The sequence below is a fragment of the Sebastes fasciatus genome, unplaced genomic scaffold (assembly GCF_043250625.1).
Source record: "Sebastes fasciatus isolate fSebFas1 unplaced genomic scaffold, fSebFas1.pri Scaffold_81, whole genome shotgun sequence".
Taxonomy (NCBI): domain Eukaryota; kingdom Metazoa; phylum Chordata; class Actinopteri; order Perciformes; family Sebastidae; genus Sebastes; species Sebastes fasciatus.
Window position 1 is genome coordinate 14,205 of NW_027428269.1, and position 18,264 is coordinate 32,468.

At 41.2% G+C, this 18,264-nt stretch overlaps 1 pseudogene; it reads left to right on the plus strand.

The window, feature by feature from the left end:
* Positions 1 to 1,556: 1,556 nt before the first annotated feature.
* Positions 1,557 to 17,900, plus strand: LOC141763874 (butyrophilin subfamily 3 member A2-like; annotated as a pseudogene).
* Positions 17,901 to 18,264: the final 364 nt, after the last annotated feature.

Below are 18,264 nucleotides of genomic sequence, written 5' to 3' on the forward strand. Positions count from 1 at the left end.
ACCAACCAACTGTTACTTTTGATGATGTTAAATTGTAATTTATGTCTAGTGAACAAATCAAACACTATATCATTGATTTTACTTTCATCATTCAATTCATCTAAAACATACAGGATTTTAAATGTCTTATTTTGGTGTAAAATCTCAAGGAAGGAAATATTACTTTAATTTACTGACATACTGTTGGCCCTTTTTTGTGTGTTTCTATGTTGTTCAATGTCACATCTTTTCTCCACAAAAGTTCAGAGAGCTGAATTTCAGAGGAAAAATGCCATTCTTCAAAATGAATTACAGAAGATGAAGAAGAAAGAACAGGACAACGTGGAGCAGGATGTTGCTACACTACAGGAACAGATGAGGGGACTGAAGGAAATGAGAGATCAACTCAACGAACAACTTGAGAAAGTGGAGGCAGAGAAGAAGGAGAACAAGGAGAAGCTTCAGTCGGTGGAGACGGAAATAAAGAGTCTAGAGACAACAGAGAGAGAAAAGATGTTTGACAAAAGGGATCAATTATTAAGAGAAAAAGAAAACCTATTAAGGCTCAGTGGAAATTGGACGAGACAAAGAAAAATGATAAGAGACTAAAAATGAAGACGGAGAAACTGCTGGAGACAACAGAGTTTAAACTTCCTAGAATAAGAAAAGGTTGTGATGTTCAAATCTATGTAGATTAGCCAAACAGACAGGTGAAAGCAATCAGAACAAACAGGTGAACAGATTAAGTTCACTAACATTTCACTGGAAACTACATATTAATGAATTCATGCTTACTGGGACTAAAAAAACAAACAATCACAAAGAACACAAATTAAGTGTAAGTTGAAATTTAATGTCATATATATAAGATGATTTATTATCATTAGGTGAAGCTGAATGACAACAAGTACAACATTTATGATGGATGTAATACTTGGCTAAGTGAGATTGTGGTGTTACCTTGCTACTTGTTTGACATTAACTGTAAGAAAATCTGTTTTGGTTCATGTTTTCTACTTTTCTAAAGCATCTTCATATATCTGTACATTTTCTATATAATTTTTTTTTGCAATGAATGTGTGCTGCTTGTGTTTGTGTATTATCTGCTCTGTGGTCAGTTTAGTGTGTTGCTGATGCTCTTTAATTAGTTTCTTCCTCTTGAACAATAAGATGACCAGACTGGGGCTTAAATAAGTGGTAATCATTTTGAACAAATCTTCATATCTTGAATAAAAAACAAATTCCAATGAATATGAAAAACTGCTGGGTTATAAACGGACACTGGCCAAAGATGAAATATCAACCAGTCAGTGTTGTTCAACAACCAGCCGCCTGAATCTGATCTTCTTTGCATTGTATTTTATTTTGTTTTCTACATTGTTGTAAATATGTAAAAACTAATTTTAAATCTAACTAGTATAAAATTGTAGGAAGCTCATTGGACTTTCATAGACAGCTGCATGTAAATGCTGCAGAGTGAACACACCTCTTATTATAAATGCTCACGTTCAAAGTACACATCATTTTATTGGAGGACTTTGACCACACAGTTTACGGAGAGGTGAGGCGACACGAACAACAGGTATGTGGGATTCTCAAATTATACTTTTGAAAAGGCTGCTATCATGCTTTCTATAAACTTTATTACAACGGATTAATTATCATTATATTCACATAGAAAAACTGCAGGTCTTCACAGCTGACTGAATGTGAGACTGTTGTGCCGATGCTAGATTATAGACATCAGCACCATTCAGACTGTCCAGAGCGTGCTTCTGGGTAATTTGTCAACCCCCCACCTCCCCTGTAAATATTGCTGCCGCAATTACCCACTGTTTTTTGGCGAACTCACTGGCTTAAGTGACGCCAATTTTAAAGTGCATTTCTGGGTGAAGAGCTGCTTTCTGTGGACTTTTTCTGAATCCGCTCGGTTTAAAACTTGACTTATGTGAAAATGGAGGAAGTCAAAAAATGTTGTTGCTAATGTGAAAGATGCAAACAAGCTAACATCTTATTTGGGAACCAACATGACAACAGAGAAAAGTAAAGCCATCAGGAGAAGCTGGTTGTTGTAATGTCAGGTATTCTCTTTTGAGTCTTGTTTTTAGCCTATATTTACATTTTGGTAAATTGGCACCACTAAAAGTAGAGAGAATACTCTATTAGCAGTTCTTGTTTGCAGTGGATGTGCACACAACTATCACTGGATTACTGATGCTGAAGAAAACTTAAGGTAACACTTTATATTTACCATTATTTATGAATAGTAAATTGATAGTTAATTAAACTTGTTTAATAGTTATTTTACTGTTAACAAAAACAAAATGTTTGTAAAGCTATAAGTGATGTTATTTTATTGTTAGTTTGTGTAATATGAAATAATTTGTTTTCAAATTCTATATTGTATCATAGCTGATAAACAATAACAATTACATTCTGATTAAATGAGTTAACTTTTTATTATCACTTTATTGTTGCATATTATAACATTTTATATAATATATTAAGTATTTGTTAATAATAACCAAATGATTTGTAAACCTTGAAGAAAACATTTGTAACACATCTTTAAACATTACATAGATAGATGGACTATCTATTTAAATATTGTTTATGAATGCGTTACAACGTATTTATTAGGTATTATAGGTATTATTATAATCATCAGTTGCAACTTTATAATAGCCATTCAAATAATGTTTATAGACAGTTTACAAACAAATTCTTAAAGGTTTAAAAATAATTTCGCAAACATTAACAAATACTTATACTATATATTATGTTATAATGTGTGTAACAATAAACTGTTAAAATAACAAATTATAGCATTACTAATAATTAGTTAACACAAACTTGTTAATTAACGTTAATGTTAATAGTTTTAACAATCAATTCACCATTTATAAGTTATGTTTATTATAAAGTGTTACCAAACTTAAAAAAAATCGATTTCATTCCACCTCCTCTTGTAATCAAAATGGGCCTTGAAATTAAAACTGTGACAGGCAAATCTGTTCACCAATGTTATCGTATCTTTTGTAGATTCTGCACATCTAAATATTTATAAACAAATTATGCTACTAATTAATCCAATCCAAATTTATTTATAAAGCACATTTAAAAAGAGCTTTGGAGCTGCAACTGCAAAGGTTCGGTCACTCCTGAGCTTCAACCTAGACTTCGGGACAGTCAGAAGCAACTGGTCAGTGGATCTGAGGGTTCTCGATAAAATATGTGGTTTTAAAAGATCAGAGAGACAGGTCGGAGCTTGCCCATTTAATGATTTATATGTTAATAATAAAACCTTAAAATCAATCCTAAAACGCACAGGGAGCCAGTGAAGAGAAGCCAGAATCGGGGAGATGTGCTCACGTTTACGCATACCAGTTAAAAGATGAGCTGCCGCGTTCTGAACAAGCTACAGGCGAGACAAAGAGGCTTGGCTAACACCAACGTAAAGGGAATTACATTAATCAAGACGTGTGGGGATAAAAGCATGCATTACCTTTTTAAAATCATTAAAAGATAAAAAGGACTTAACCCTGGATAAAAGCTGCAGTTGGAAAAAACTTGATTTCACAACTGTGTTTATTTGCTCATCCATTTCAAAATCCTTGTCCATTATGACCGGTAGATTCTTTAGGAAGGACAAAAGGTTCCAGATGGGAAAGATCCATGTTGGGGTCGTTTCTGCCTCCATTGTGTCCAAAAATAATAACTTCATTTTTTTCGTCATTGAGCTTGAGAAAATTTAAAGCCATCAAGTCTTTGATGTCTTTGAGACAGGCTAGCAATGTGCCCAAAGAGTTTGAGTTATTATTTTTTAAGGGCAGGTAAAGCTGCGTGTTGTCCGCATACAAGTGGAAGGATATTCCATACTTTCTAATAATGGACCCCAGGGGAAGCATGTACAAGGAAAATAAGATCGGACCAAGTATAGAGCCTTGGGGGACTCCACAAGGGAGAGGGGCTGAGGAGGATGTAAAATCACCGAGGCATACAGAAAAACTACAGTCAGCCAGGTAGGACTTGAACCATTTAAGAGCGGTACCTTTAAAACCAACACAGTGCTGCAGGCGAGAAATTAAAATGTTGTGGTCCACTGTGTCGAAAGCAGCTGTGAGATCTAAAAGCATGAGAATGGCTGAATCGCCAGAATCAACAGTTAATAAAAGATCATTAAAAACCTTTAAAAGTGCAGTTTCAGTGCTGTGAAGTGCTTTAAAACCATGCCATTTGTGTCTAAAAAAGTTTGAAGTTGAATAAAAACAGCTTTCTCCAAGACTTTAGAAAGGAAGGGGAGTTTGGAAATTTGAAAAATGTGTGTGGCTGCACAACAGCATGTTTAAAATGAGCTGGAACTACACCAGAAGCCAGGCTACTGTTTATGATTGCCTGGATAAAACAAGATCCAATGTGTGCCCATGCTCCTGTGTGGGGCCTGTCACAGACTATTCAAAATTAAAAGAGTCAATAAGATCAAGAAAGTCTTTATCCAGTGGCTTAGTGGGACAACAGACATGTATATTAAAGTCTCCGACGATTAAAAATCTTATTTTGGCATGAGACCGGCTAGGAAGTCAGAATAATATTGATAATTAATGTTACATAAAGGTGTATTTGGATTTTCAGCACTTCAAGATGGTTCACATTAAAGATGGATTTCACCGACCTGTCAGTGTTTCCAAACACATCGCTGTCTTCCTTCTCCTAACACACTTTTGTGGAGGTAACACACACACACACACACACACGCGCGCGCGCGCACACACACACACTGTCGGGTCAAACTGAAGTTTCAGAAAATTGGGATTTATAAATATTGATAAATAGCGATTAGTGGATAGAGATTGGGAGAGCAATATAAATGGAGAGGTAGAGAGGAGATAAATAGAGAGTGGTTTGTGGATTAAGGAGCTCAGGGAGTGAAGCAGAGAGAGGGAAGTGGTTGATCGGTTTACGCCCGGAGTTTTGTAAAGGCAGCACTCCTCGGTGTCACAGAAAGGGGGTCCTGAAGAAATGGCGGAGCGCTAACCAAGCAGGGCTTTCATTCAAACCAGCGCTGCAATCTGCAGTGGAACTATGTGCGAAAGGAACATCTACAGAGTGTAAGGGGAGCCGGTAAGGATACTGAATCACTTTGAGAGACTGTTTTCCTGGCGGAGATCGCTGTTGCTGGTGGTTTAGTCCGTCTGTTTGTGCCGGTGGTTGACTTTGTTTGTTTGAGTGTCCGGTGGATGATGCGGTGAGAGGCACGGTGAATTATGGGGGCTTATGGGAAATGTAGTTTAGGATTGCTACGTGATTTGATATGAACTCAAAAGTAATTAGGAAATATAAGATACTTTGTGCTTAATTAAATAATTAAAAATAGTAATTAAATAAAATAATATAATGCACATATGTATGTATATGTATATGTATATGTGTGTGTGTGGGGATATATATATTACCTTTAGGGAAGGCTTATTTGTATTTGATATGAGACATTTAATGGGAGTGTGTGTATTAACTTAAATAAGGAGAAATGAATTTTGCATAGTCTCTCTTTGTTCTTATTTATACTTATTTGGAAATAATGTGAATATTTTCTTTTCTGTATTTTTTCTATTTGAAAGGTTTTTCACCTAACGCAAATGGCAAATGGGAAATCACTAAAGTGAAATGAACCTAACTCAACCTAAAATAAAGGAGAGAAAAAGAAAAAGCTGTTTCGTTGAATGAATTCCAGTTGGAGTCTTGCAGTGGATGTTTCGGTCTGTTTCAAGTTAGGACGGCGCACACATTAAACAGTAACTTGACAGTGAAAAACCGCTGAACCGGGAAACTGGAGAGTCTGGAGACCCAGGAAAGGAATTCAGGAAGCTTTGAGCTGGAACAGCAGGAGAAATAACCTGGAATCTTGGGAAAAGAGGACAATCAAGTGGAAATAGCACAACACAGAAGCATCATTCAAAAGTCGGACTTACCTTCTCATCTGTAAACGGAAAAACCTACGGATTGAAAGAAAAATGGCCGAGCAAACTGTTGAGAAATCAGTGGAGCAACTTAAAGAGGCGAGAACTACAGCAAAAAGATTATTTACTCGTCTGGTCAACAGCATTACCAGGACCTATGAGGACATGTCTGAAGATGAGCTCAGAGACAGTTTCAATAAACTCACAATAAAAGCCGAGGAAGTCATGCAAGCAAATGACGACATGGAGGCTGGTTTCATTGCAGACATGGAGGCAGAGCTGGACACAGATGAGGAAGCTGTGGTAACTGAACAGAAAAAAGTCGACCTGACAAGGACTGCAAATGAGTGTGACTTCAAACTAAGAAAGGTCAAAGGTCTGATTCAGGAGGCTCTTTGGGTCAACTTCGGGAATATTGAATTCTCAACCGCACTCCAGGCAGCACAGATAGAGTGTGATCACGCCACCGCTGTACGGCCCGATGGCAACGAGGAGGCGTATGACTTCATGCTGAACCACCTGGAATGACTGGTTCAAGGGAGGTGAAAAAAATTCAATTACTGGACAGTTTGGATGACAAAATCACAAGAGACCTTCGCCTCACCACTTACAACACTGCAAACGACATCTTTCGTGTCCTAGAAAACCGCTACGGCAATCAAATCACTATTGCTATTGAAATAGTGGAGGAGTTACAAAGAATGCCAGCAGTCAGGAGTCATCAGCCCCGGAAAATAGTGGAGTTGATTCAAGCTGTGGAGAAGGCGCTTCAAGATTTGACTGACCTTGGAGACACAGGTGCTATAAAAAATCCGCTGGTGACAAAGTCAATTGAAACTAAACTTCCAGAAAATCTAAAGAAAGAATGGCTTGTGTATGTCGCCGACAGGAGGAATGCTGTGGCACCAGAGAATCGGTTTGACAGTCTTTTGGCATTTCTCAAAGAGCAAGAGAGCATATATGAGCAGCTCGAGCAATTGAGGGATGAGGAGCCAAGTAGAAGAGAAACCAGGACTGAGCCAAGATATGCCAGAACCAAGACTACCAAGTCAACTGATGACCACACAGGTTGTGTGGTCTGTGGTGATGGAAAGCACAATAAAAAGCTCTACTTTTGCAAACAGTTTCGAGGGCTAAAGCTTGCAGAGAAGAAAGCTGCAGTGAGAAAGTTGGGAGCATGCAGAAGGTGTCTTGAAGTTCATGGTAATGGTTCATACTGCAAACCCTCCTTTCTGTGTAAAAGTCAAGACTGCAAAGATGAGCAGACTCCTGAGCATCATTTCTATCTGTGCCCAAATGCTGAGACAAAGAAAAGCAACGGATGGCAGAGAAAGAGCAGATTTGGTTCAGAGGAAGAGAAAGGCAGGAAGAAATATACGGAGGAGCAAGAAGAGTTCTTCAGCAAACTCCCACTGGAATTAGTAAAACAATGTCGGGATGTGTTTTCAAACACTGCATCAAGAGCCTTCAGTACTGGAAAAGAGCAACCGAGCCTTCTTGTGGAAAGTGGATTACAGGAGCTGCCAGTGATTATGATGCTCCTCGAGGTCACAGCCAATGCTGGACAGAAAATCGGGACATTAATTGACTTGGCTTCAGACACCAATTATATAACCCATAAGGCTGCAGGCAGACTGAACCTCAGAAGTGAAGAAATCACTCTCGTCGTCCATGGAGTTGGAGGGATGAAGGTTCGTGTAGAGACAAAGCGGTACCTTCTGAGGGTCAGAGTAAAGACTCCCAAAGGCACCCTCAAATCACATCAAATGGTTTGTTATGGACTAGACAGCATTGCAAATGTCCACAAGAATGTGACACCAGAGCAACTGCACAAGTTCTTTCCAGAGATACCGCTTGATGTACTTGTGAGACCCAGAGAAATAAATTTGCTCATAAGCCACAGAGAAGGTCAGCTAGCGCCTCAGAGAATCAGAGCAATTGGAGACCTTGTGCTGTGGGACGGACCACTGGGAAAGACAGTCGGTGGGACCCATCCTGACCTTTTCGAGGAGCTCACTGTTTCAGCCCACATGTCCAAGACACATTTTGCAAGATCAATGAGAGCAGCAGCTGTAAAATACGAAGAGTTCACCGGCAGGGTCGCGGAGCAGCATCCACCAAACCAACAGGTTGCCGCCAAGCTCCAGGAGTCAAGCACTCTAACCACCAACCGTAACTTCCTAGAATGGTGGAAGTGGGATAGTATTGGCGCAGCATGTGAGCCAAAATGCGGCGGTTGTCGGTGTGGAAACTGCCAGCCTGGAGGCAAAGAAATGACTCTAGCTGAGGAGAGGGAGCTCGAAGTAGTAAAAGAAGGCCTCACCTATGTCACAGAGGACCGCCACAGCAAGGAACCACATTGGCACGCCAGATATCCTTGGATAGAAGATCCAGCCTCCCTGCCAAACAATAAAAGGACAGTTGAGGCTACATTTCTCAGAACGGAGAAGCAGCTGGCCAAAGAACCTGAGTGGAAAGTTGCATATGCCGCTCAAGTGCATGACATGGTGGAACAAAGAGCTGCAGTGAAATTGTCAAAGGATACAATCCTCAACTGGAATGGACCAGTATGGTACGTGAGTCACCTTATCGCTCCTAACCCACACTCGGTCACAACCCCAGTGAGACTCGTATGGAACAGCAGCCAAAAGTTCAGAGGCGTGAGCTTGAATGACCTGCTATTGAAAGGTCCAGATGTCCTCAACCAGATTCGTGCTGTCCTTCTCAGGTTCAGGGGTGGAGTATATGCTGCTCTGGGGGACATAAAGAAGATGTACAATTCAGTATGGCTGGAGGACCGGGAAGTGCACTTGCATAGGTTCCTCTGGCGAGATTCTGAGGATGAGAACCTGGAAGAGTATGCAATCACAAGGGTAAACATTGGAGATAAACCAGCAGGGTGCATTGCACAGCTAGCAATGCGCGAAACTGCTAACCTCCCTCCTTTCACCCACCTAGAGGAGGAGCGGCGAGTACTCCTGCAAGACAGCTATGTTGATGACATTCTCACATCTCACAACAACCTTGACCAGCTGAAGATCGTCACAGAAAATGTGGAGCGGATCCTAAAAGCTGGAGGTTTCGATCTCAAGCCTTGGGTCTTTTCTGGGCAAAGTGGGAGGAAGGAGAGCAACGACAAGCTGAAAAAGACCAAAGCAAAGTCCATGGTCCTCCCAAACCAAATCCATGATGATGAAAGTAAAGCGCTCGGCCTAGGCTACATGGTAGAGGAAGACAAACTCCATGTCATGGTTGCAATCAATTTCTCAAGGAGAAAGAGAAAGATGAGACTTGGCCAAGACCTTATGCATGGGCAAGTAAGAGACCAGACGCCAAACCCCCTGACACGAAGAGAACTGCTCAGCCAAGTGTCAGGGCTGTATGACCCAGTTGGGCTAGTAACTCCTGCTAAGCAGAAGGGTGCTATACTGGTACGCAGGGCATTTCAAGAGGCAAAGAGCAAAAGCTGTCCGGTCAAAGACACATGGGACATAGCCCTCTCGGATGGCCTAAGGGAGGATGCAATTCAGCTCTTTGAAGAGTACATCCAACTTGGCAAAGTCACGTTCACCAGAGCACTCACTCCCCCATGCTTCATCGAGGAACCCTGGGCAATCACATTCTCTGATGGAAGTGAGCATGCCTATGGGGCAGTGATGTACCTAAGATGGAACTCAGACCAGGGCTCAATAGTCAGGCTGGTGGAGTCAAAGGCCAAATTAACTCCCTTGGACTGTAGAGGTGATGCTGTCAAAGCAGAGATGTGCGGAGCAGTGTTTGCCTCACGGCTGAAAAAGTATTTTGAGTTGCACAGCCAAATCCAAGCTGGGAGGTGGTACCATTTCATTGATAGCCAAACAGTCCTTGGTGCTGTACAGCGGGAAAGCTATGGATATCAAACATTCTTTGCAAATCGGATCGGAGAGATTCAGAACAGCACAAAGATTCAAGACTGGTGGTGGATTCCTGGCCCACAGAACATTGCTGATATAATCACCAGAGGAGGTAGACCTCAAGACCTGGATGAAGACTCAGAATGGCGAAACGGGCCAAAGTTTCTGAGTTTGCCACTGGATGATTGGCCAATCAAATCAGCTAAAGAACTAGCAGCCAATGCCAGAGAAAGCATCAACAGGTTGCAAAAGAAGGCTTTCGTTGCTGCGCTGACAAGAACCAAAGCAGAGAAACAAGAATCAAAACCAGATCAGAACCAGGTGCAAACCAAGCAAAAGAGACCACCTGCGGAGTCTGCAGCAATCCAAAGCCTTGTGGACATCAAGCGGTTCAGTGATCTAACCCGACTGGTCAAAACAATTGCTTGGATCTGGAGAGCAGCAAGAAAGTTCATCGGACAAAGAAGTCAAGCCATGAACAGTCCAAAGTGGGAGGCAGTGTCTTTATCAGGAGTCATCTCCTTAAGAGAAAGAGAGGATGCCCTAAGAGACATTTTTCTTGCAGCACAAGATGGCGCAACCTTCCCAAGCACTACCACAGACAGACTGGTAGTATACAAAGACAAAGAGTCTGGGCTTTTGGTTTGCGGCGGCCGAGTACAACTCTTCAAAGAAGATCAAGTTGGTGTCCCCATCTTGCCCTATAACGCCTGGGTATCAACGCTGTTAGCTCGGGAGGCCCACAATATGAGTCATGACGGAGTGGCTGGAACCTTACTCAAGATGAGAAGGAGGGCATGGGTCATAAGAGGCAGGAGGATTGCCCAAAAAGTTGTCGATGGTTGCATGCTCTGCAGGAAGGCAAAGGCAAGGAAATGTCAGCAAGTGATGGGTGACTTACCGCCAGAAAGAACTGAACCGGCTGCACCTTTTGAATTCACAACCATAGACCTTTTCGGCCCCTACCAAGTAAAAGATGACGTCAAGAAAAGAGTGACACTAAAAGTCTGGGGGGTTGTCTTTTGCTGTATGGCTAGCAGAGCCATCCACACAGAAGTGGTAAACACCCTATCGACTGAAGGGTTCCTGATGGCCTATCAAAGGTTCACAGCAATCAGGGGGCATCCAAGAAAGATTTGGTCGGATCCAGGCACCAATTTCATTGGAGCGAAGCCAGTCTTGGAGGAGCTGTACAGATTCTTGGATGGCCTGAACAAATCAGCCCTGGAGGACACAGCAGCAGAAGATGGAACAGAGTGGATGTGGAAAATCCATCCGGCTGATTCTCCACACAGGAATGGGGCTGCAGAAGCTGCTGTACAGATTGTAAAGAGAGCACTTCAGAGCCTTGGAAAGGAGTCTGTGCTCAGCTACAGTGAGTTTGAGACAACTCTTCACATAGCAGCCAGCCTGGCAAATGACCGCCCAATTGACGCCAGGGTACAGAGCCGAGAGGACTGTATTCAATATATCACACCAAATACGCTCCTACTTGGTCGAGCGTCTCAAAGTGGGGATATCAAAACATTCGACTTTTCCAGCTACCCTTATAAAAGACTCCGAGCAATGCAGTCAGAGGTGACGAAGTTCTGGAGGCATTGGAGTCAACTCGCAGGTCCCAACTTGTTTGTAAGGAGCAAGTGGCACACTGCGCAAAGAAACGTCACTGTTGGGGACATTGTCTGGCTAAGCGACCAAAATGCGCTCAGGGGTCAATTCAAGCTTGGCAGAGTCGTCGGCACTAATCCAGACAGCAAAGGCATCGTAAGGGACGTCAACGTCAGGATCTTCCCAAGCTACCATGTTCCTGTGACAAAAGTTTTGAAAGCAAAGACAAACCATCCAACCTCTGATGAGCAGAAGAGGAAATTGCAAGCGACCATCCTTCACAGGGACGTTAGGCGGCTGGTTGTCTTATTACCTGCTGAGGAACAGATGGAGAGTCAAGTCAACACATCTTAAAGGTTTCAAGACCACCGTATGAAGACCAAGTTTGCCTTTAAAGCTGGCGACCTTCCCAGTGTTTCCATGGGAAGACCGAGTGGGAGGTGTCGGGTCAAACTGAAGTTTCAGAAAATTGGGATTTATAAATATTGATAAATAGCGATTAGTGGATAGAGATTGGGAGAGCAATATAAATGGAGAGGTAGAGAGGAGATAAATAGAGAGTGGTTTGTGGATTAAGGAGCTCAGGGAGTGAAGCAGAGAGAGGGAAGTGGTTGATCGGTTTACGCCCGGAGTTTTGTAAAGGCAGCACTCCTCGGTGTCACAGAAAGGGGGTCCTGAAGAAATGGCGGAGCGCTAACCAAGCAGGGCTTTCATTCAAACCAGCGCTGCAATCTGCAGTGGAACTATGTGCGAAAGGAACATCTACAGAGTGTAAGGGGAGCCGGTAAGGATACTGAATCACTTTGAGAGACTGTTTTCCTGGCGGAGATCGCTGTTGCTGGTGGTTTAGTCCGTCTGTTTGTGCCGGTGGTTGACTTTGTTTGTTTGAGTGTCCGGTGGATGATGCGGTGAGAGGCACGGTGAATTATGGGGGCTTATGGGAAATGTAGTTTAGGATTGCTACGTGATTTGATATGAACTCAAAAGTAATTAGGAAATATAAGATACTTTGTGCTTAATTAAATAATTAAAAATAGTAATTAAATAAAATAATATAATGCACATATGTATGTATATGTATATGTATATGTGTGTGTGTGGGGATATATATATTACCTTTAGGGAAGGCTTATTTGTATTTGATATGAGACATTTAATGGGAGTGTGTGTATTAACTTAAATAAGGAGAAATGAATTTTGCATAGTCTCTCTTTGTTCTTATTTATACTTATTTGGAAATAATGTGAATATTTTCTTTTCTGTATTTTTTCTATTTGAAAGGTTTTTCACCTAACGCAAATGGCAAATGGGAAATCACTAAAGTGAAATGAACCTAACTCAACCTAAAATAAAGGAGAGAAAAAGAAAAAGCTGTTTCGTTGAATGAATTCCAGTTGGAGTCTTGCAGTGGATGTTTCGGTCTGTTTCAAGTTAGGACGGCGCACACATTAAACAGTAACTTGACACACACACACACACACACACACACACACGCACACACGCACACACACACACACACACACACACACACACACACACACGCACACACACGCACCACTTTGGTACAGGATGTGTTTAAGTGACACATACACATGTAGTGGTAACGTAAGGCACCATTGAGAATGTGTTGCCTGTAGTTTGGTATTGTGTATCTGCCCAGTTCAGCTCTAATCAGCCCACCATGGAAATTCAATTAATATTCCGAGATGAGTCCTAATGAACGTTGAAATAAGGATCTCGAACAGATGAAATGTCTTTGTTGTATTTTATTCTTGCAAGAAGAGGCACTGGTTATACAGAGTCACACAAAGTCTGCAGAAGAGTGCACTGCAGGAGATTATTACAACGTGACTATATAGAAATCTACAACAGGGACTGTGAGAAAAGGAGTTGTTTTACTCAGACAGTGTCCCAGTAAAAGTCAAGACTCAGTACTTTCCCTCTACATGAGACGAAGAGCACACAGACAGTAACTTTCCACTGTTGCATAAAGAGACATCATTACATACAATGTAATTTTCCATTACATGTTGTTGCCATTGCTCCACAAATCTTCCTTCCATTTCACAATTCCACCTCACAGCACCAACATCGTTCCTCTTTCACTTCGCCATTGTTTTCATTTGTGCACGCCAGCGTAGCAAGTCATGGCCATAACGGAAACACGTCGTCGAAGGCAAAAAAAAATCAAGCATAATAGACTTTCGGAATGTCGTGATGCATCCTAGACACGTCGGTTGTCGTCTACTATAAACTAAACAAGATAAAACGATCGATTTGACACCCTAAGGCGTCCATGTCGGGTTATAATCAGGCTATAATGGGCTGTGTAGTCTGAACCAGCCATAAGATAAAACATTTCACTAGCCAGTGTTTTCTGGTTCTTTGAGCTTCCTTCTGTAGAAATGCATCACTTTAGCATCAGTGAATTAATGTCCTTGTCGAATTACATTCTCACTGCATATCAATAACCAGAAGCTACATTACAAACACTTAGCTTATGTCATACGATAATTTAGTTGTAGATACAAATCTCTAAAGACACAACAGAAGCAACGATCAATAGTTCATGTTTATGGTGAATATTCACCCTCACGGAGGTGAATGTGAATTTACAACACAGTCTCACAGCAGTTTGTGAAATAGTTATGAAATTGAATTGATTTCATTCATGTAAATAGACACAAATTCCACTTTTTTTTCCGTGACGCTCAGCACGACTTTCAGCAACACGTGACACACGTGTCAATTTCCGCTCCAGTCTTTTCAAAATAAATCTACTTAGTTAGGTTTAGGAAAATGTCAGTTTGGGTTAAAATAACTCTGGAAGTGCTGTAACTTATGTATGGAAGTTACGTGCCAAATAAATCAACTTTGACTTTTTTTCACACTGGACATGAAGAGTGGTCTCCTGATGTGAAAGTCCTGTGTTTTTTAACTCCATCCATCCACCCAGACCTCCTCCCTACGCAGCGTTCGGCGCTCTTTATAGTTCCCTATTCACAACTATGCGGATTACATACAAATTGGTTTTGTGCTGACCGTCACGAAAAAAAAGTGGAATTTGTGTCTATGTACACAAATCAATACATTACAATTTTGTGACTATTTCATGGACTGCTTTGTGACTGGGCTTGAATTTAAAATAGACCTACTTCTTCCCAGGTCGGTCTCAGGAGATCGGTCCACTTCAGCCCGTCATGGCGATGGTTGGTGATGACGTTGTTTTGCCATGTCAGCTGGATCCTCCCATGAATGCTGTTTCCATGACTCTGGAGTGGGGGAGACCAGACCTGAACCCCCCGATTTGTCCATGTGTGGCATGCTGGTCAGGAACTTCTGACTGACCAGAACGAGGCCTACAAGGGAAGAACATCAGTGTCCATTGAGAAACTGAAGCACGGAGACATGTCTCTGACGCTGTCCACAGTGAAGATCTCTGATAACGGGACGTACAGATGCTACACCCCAAAACAAAGAAAAAAATATTTTGTTGAGCTTTTTGTTGGTAAGTAAACTGACTACACTGTCCTACATATAGACCTTTGGCTAACATGGCTAAATATTATGCAAAATAACCTTCCCATTTGCAATATTTTTCTTTCCTACTATGGCATGACTCTCCCTACTCTGCCTCTGGGTGGCTTACCCTGATATTCTTACACTAAACCTGACTAATCTCACTCCTCATGCCTAAACCCAACCAACCCAACCAACCCAACCAACGAAGGCAACGAGTAATAAGAGGCACTTTTGGTTTCACACAGGACACGAACAGAGGTCTCCGGGGTGAAAGGCCTCCTGCCTGTTTGACCCATCCATCCTGACCTCCTCCCTACCTGGACTTTGATTAGAAACACATTTGTTATACGTCAAAAACAAGTGTAATCTGGAACAAAATATGTTTCCCTCGAACTGTAATTGACAATAGAGTTTGGTAGTATAGGAAGGTGATTTTTAGTAGAACAGGCTGCTCATCAGGGCCACAGTTGGAAGATGGGTCATGTGGACACTGATGTGATGCTTGAGATACAAAGAATGCTGATCATCATTCAAGGTACATTTCTGTTTGATCTGATCAGGTGCTGTCTCCTCACCTGCTATCAGCTTAGCAGGCATCGATAAGGCCACCAGAGGAGTGATGTTAGCCTGCAGGTCTGAAGGCTGGTATCCAGAGCCTGAGGTGTTGTGGCTGGACGGTGAGGGAAACCTCCTCTCTGCTGGACCTCCAGAGACAGTCAGAGGTCCTGATGACCTCTATACTGTCAGCAGCAGAGTGACTGTGGAGAAGAGACACAGCAACAGCTTCAGCTGTAGAGTCCAACAGAAGAACATCAACCAGACCAGAGAGGCACTAGTCCATCTGCCAGGTAGAAAACATTTCTAAAATTACAACTTTCAGCTTCCAACTCATGAAACACAACTTTCCTGTCATACGTGAAGTCTAGTTTTCTATAACTGTTGTTCTCTCTTTTATTATTTCAGAGGATTTCTTCGTGGCTCCGTCTACTTGTACTGCATCTATTGCCTTTAGTGTGTTGTTTGGCCTCCTGTTTGTTCTCTCTGTTGTCCTGTCTGTCTGGAAACTGAAACAAAACAAAATCGGTGAGCTAAAAATGTATTTGACTTTTTAATAATGCATTTTCTATCTCGGGGAGACACCGTAGTATTGGTCGGAGTCGATACCGTCACTCTCTCCAGAGTTAATCCCCGTTAATCCACTCAGCAGCAGGAAAACAAGACACATTTCTGCACAAATGGCAACTTCCACTGAACTTGTTATTCTCAGAGCTAAACTAACTCTCCGCTGCACGCTCATTTCGCCGCCGCTTGCTCTCTCTTGCTTCACCATTCACTTCCCACGTGCACACACACACTCCCACAACACTAGTTTCCCCCCCGACGTCAGTCACATTCCTGTTTTGCTTCACTAGATATAACTTTTTTTGTGAGTTGTGTTGGAGGCTAGTCGTTTGCTAGTTAGCATACTCTATTTCAAACAAAGCGTTAGCTATCGTTAGCTAACCCTGTAGCTGCACACAAGGCACTTTATTAATCCCTGAGGGGGAATTCAATTTTCAAATGTTACAGTAAAGATATTATTTGCTGTCATTTAAATTAAATAATGTTTCTACTTTCAACACTAAAATCATGTTCGGCTTCTGTGTCTGATGTAGTTTCACAGCCAGAGATGAAGACAACAACACAGCAGTCTTTGATGGAAGCAGAAGGAAGCAGAGAGCATCTCATGACAGAAATCAAGAAAATGGAGGAAGAGTTAAAGAAGAAAGAGGAAGAACAGAAAGATATGACACAGGCTATTGGTACTCTGTCAGAACTGATGAAGGAACTGGAGAAGCAGAGAGAGGAAGAACAGAAAGATATAATACAGGTTATTGGTACTCTGTCAGAACTGACGAAGGGACTGGAGAAGCAGAAAGAGAAACTCACCGACCAAATGCAGAAGTTAGAGAGACTGGTGGAGGAGAATGAAAAGAAGGTTCAGTCAGTGGAGGAGGAGGGAGATAGAACAGCTAACAGATGTCAGGGATACGGCAAACTAAAAGAAATCCTAACAGAGACCAACTGGAACCTGAACGAGAGGAAGATAGAACAACAACTACTGCAACTGAACACAGGCAAACTAAAGTATAAGACAATGGTTGAGGTTAACAGAATTACAGAGAAGAAGAAGAAAGTAGAGAACGACATGGAGCAAATTAAGAAACAACTGGAGGAGATTCAGAGGAAACTTGAGTCAGAGAGAGGAGGGAGGAAATAGAAGAAAGCAAAACAAATATATTAAATATCAGCGACATGAAGGCATAAAAAAAGTTTCCAGAGGAAACCTCTTGGACAAACGTCGGACTTCCCTTTTTATTTTGATTTTTTTTCCATTAATCAACAATATTGTCGGATAAAATTCAGACTGATGAATTTTGTCATTTAATATTTGTGAGAGGCTGCTGCATTTATTCACATTATTTGGTTGGAAGCTGGATTTGAAATTCATTTAGTTCATGGTGACTTCTGACTTTTATCTTTTGTGTGAGATTAAATACATCCCATAACCCATAGAGCTCTAAACATACAACAGCACACGGTGTATTGTGTGTTTACTCTTAGCATTTAGTGGAAAGGCTTCTAGACGTTGACGATGGGATGATAAAACTTTATTGGGAACAACGGTGAAATAAAGTGACGGGACTTTAAAACATGGCAGTGAAAATGTTTGTGTGCTTTTAGTTGCTAGTGACATTAAAAGTTTCTATATGTTTTATTAACTATTTTTGACTTTATTTTATGTTATTTTTAATTACGGAATAGGTTGTTTCTGTTTTCAATAATAATACGCCTGTTTTTTTTAATCTCACATCTTCATTGTGTGTGTACATTTAAAGCCAACAGTCTGCTGGAGTGTAAAGACAACAGATGTACTGTGTTAATAAAGTTTGTGGTTTCATATTGTCTGTTCGAAATCATGTCACGCCACATTCAACACATTGAAATGAGACCGATGTGAAGTCTCCTTTATATTCTAAGTTAAAGTTAAAAAACATGAAAACTAGGGCTGTCAATCAATCAATATTTAATTGCAAACTAATCACACTTTTTTTATCTGTTCAAAATGAACCTTAAATGGAGATGTGTCCAGTATTTAATCCTCTTTTCAACATGGGAGTGGATAAATATACTTCTCTATGCAAATGTATGTATATTTATTATTATTGTAAATCAATTAACAACACAGATCAATGACAGATATTGATCCAGAAACCCTCACAGGTACTGCATTTAATATAAAACAATATGCTCACATCATAACA